At 37.7% G+C, this 2739-nt stretch overlaps 1 protein-coding gene across 3 annotated transcripts in view; it reads left to right on the top strand.

Annotated features, from left to right (window-relative positions):
* LOC109871981 (cAMP-specific 3',5'-cyclic phosphodiesterase 4B-like) overlaps positions 1 to 2109 on the top strand; it is a 121035-nt gene extending 118926 nt beyond the window's left edge. For all 3 annotated transcript variants that reach the window (XM_031807174.1, XM_031807175.1, XM_031807176.1), the window contains one exon: positions 1 to 2109. This exon is cut by the window's left edge and continues 1488 nt beyond it. The gene's annotated coding sequence lies outside the window, so the exon portion shown is untranslated.
* The last annotated feature ends 630 nt before the right edge of the window (positions 2110 to 2739 follow it).

The raw sequence follows: 2739 nt of genomic DNA, 5'->3' as shown, positions 1-2739 counted from the left end.
GGTGTAAATTTGATCTCTTAATATAATGAGTGCATATAATTAAATAATTGAGGCCAATCAAAGTAAACCTTTGAATGGTTTCTTTCCAGACAGAGAGAGAGAGAGACATCTGATATTCTGAAGCCCCAGACCAAAGTCAAAAAACAAACCTCTATTCAACAATGTCTGATGTCAGCTAATGTTACTATTTTGCCATATCCTCCTTGAGCTGACGCCTCACAAGTTTAGGCAGAAATGGCAGAACAAAAACTCAACCAAAAAACAAATGGCATCTTTTTAAATGTTGATTCAATGATAATTTAATGTAATCTAAAATGTCCCCTGTAGCTTTGACCAGTTGGATAGCTCAGCGCCTAGTTGCTAGTCTGTCTACAATACATCTAAATGGTACTGCGATGTCAACTGCAGCTCTCAGCTGTGGGGAGATCAGCAGAACATCACTATGTGACAACATTTCCCACATTGACTCTGCGCGGGCACGTGTGTGTGTGTGTGTGTGTGTGTGTGTGTGTGTGTGTGTGTGTGTGTGTGTGTGTGTGTGTGTGTGTGTGTGTGTGTGTGTGTGTGTGTGTGTGTGTGTGTGTGTGTGTGTGTGAATGAATGAATGAATGAATGAGGAAAACTTAGCCACTCAATCTCCTCTTCTTTTCACCTAGTTCTGTGTCAAACCTTGAACTGTCTGAAACAGTGTATTTATAATCTTTCATCTGTAAAAAGAATCATATTTATAAAATGTACATTTGGTATCATTTATATGCACTACCATTACTTGTCAAGACAAGTCAAACATTTGTTCAACTGTATAATCCTCAAGATTTACACGGAACATTCTTAAACAGCCTTTCAGATTCACAATTCACAATGGTGACATTGTGAATTGATAAACTGATTGCCAAGAAATGTCAATTGCCAACTTGAATTTCTCAATAAATTGTTTTGGGGAAATACTCTCAAACTAAACAATTCCAGGATTTGAAATTCAAATGGTTGGTTAGGATCTGGAAATCCCTAAATCTACAGTAGTCTACAGTAGTCTATAGTAATGTACAGTAGTCTACAGTAGTCTATAGTAATGTACAGTAGTCTATAGTAATGTACAGTAGTCTATAGTAGTCTATAGTAATGTACAGTAGTCTATAGTAGTCTACAGTAATCTATAGTCGTCTATAGTAATGTACAGTAGTCTACAATAGTCTATAGTAGTGTACAGTAGTCTACAGTAGTCTACAGTAGTGTATAGTAGTCTATAGTAGTGTACAGTAGTCTATAGTAGTCTACAGTAGTCTATAGTAGTGTACAGTAGTCTATAGTAGTGTACAGTAGTCTATAGTAGTCTATAGTAGTCTATTGTGGTCTATAGTAGTCTATAGTGGTCTACAGTAGTCTATAGTAGTGTACAGTAGTCTACAGTAGTGTACAGTAGTCTATAGTAGTCTACAGTAGTCTATAGTAGTCTACAGTAGTCTATTGTAGTCTACAGTAGTCTACAGTATTCTACAGTAGTCTATAGTAGTGTACAGTAGTCTATAGTAGTGTACAGTAGTCTATAGTAGTCTATAGTAGTCTATTGTGGTCTATAGTAGTCTATAGTGGTCTACAGTAGTCTATAGTAGTGTACAGTAGTCTATAGTAGTGTACAGTAGTCTACAGTAGTGTACAGTAGTCTATAGTAGTCTACAGTAGTCTATAGTAGTCTACAGTAGTCTATAGTAGTCTACAGTAGTCTACAGTAGTCTACAGTGTTCTATAGTAGTGTACAGTAGTCTACAGTAGTCTACAGTGTTCTATAGTAGTGTACAGTAGTCTACAGTATTCTACAGTAGTCAAACGCACAACATCTCTTGGGCGGTGCTTGGCAGAAACGTAATTCCTTGGTTTCACTTGTTTTCCTGTTGTTATATGGAGCCATATGAAGGCTGCATTGTTCCTATATTATGTACGGTGACGGGTCATTGTACAGCTGTATGTTTATTGGAATATTACATTGTTTAAGATGTACTTATATTTCCCATGTATTTCTCAAAAGTCTCACACAATGTATGGTAAGGTATTGTATATTGTGATCAACAAATATTTTGTATGAAATGATTAAAATGAGCATGAATTTGTCTTGTTTTGTGTCTTAACTTTCTGTAATTGTAGTGTCATATAGGATGTAAGTCAACTTTAGTTTTGAAGGAACAACATACAGTACATTTAAATGAAGTAGACTGTGGTAATAGCATCTAGTCCAGCATTTTTCAAACTTCTCCTCGTCAACTAATCTCCCAGACCTTTCAGCATGTTGTGGTTCTGAACTAGCACACCTGATTCACCTATTCAAGGGCTTGAAGTGACGAGCTGAATCCCGGTGTGCTAGGTGATAAATACATAGAGCGTCTCGGGGTTTTACCTTTATTTAACCAGGCAAGTCAGTTAAGAACAAATTCTTATTTTCAATGACGGCCTAGGAACAGTGGGTTAACTGCCTGTTCAGGGGCAGAACGACAGATTTGTACCTTGTCAGCTCGGGGGTTTGAACTTGCAACCTTCCGGTTACTAGTCCAACGCTCTAACCACTAGGCTACCCTGCCGCCCCAAACAAGGCTTCATTAGTCTACTCAAAAGCCACTGGCTGCCCTCCAATACCATCACAATGTATCCTTCCTTCCTCCCATCGTTGATGTTATCACAGATCTGACATGACTTGATGGGTAAAAACAACATCGACCAATAGAAACCTTCCTTTCACCTACTATG

The sequence above is a fragment of the Oncorhynchus kisutch genome, linkage group LG27, assembly GCF_002021735.2.
Source record: "Oncorhynchus kisutch isolate 150728-3 linkage group LG27, Okis_V2, whole genome shotgun sequence".
Taxonomy (NCBI): Eukaryota; Metazoa; Chordata; class Actinopteri; order Salmoniformes; family Salmonidae; genus Oncorhynchus; species Oncorhynchus kisutch.
The sequence above is the reverse complement of the archived record's forward strand: the minus strand, read 5'-3'. Positions and strand labels throughout refer to the sequence as shown.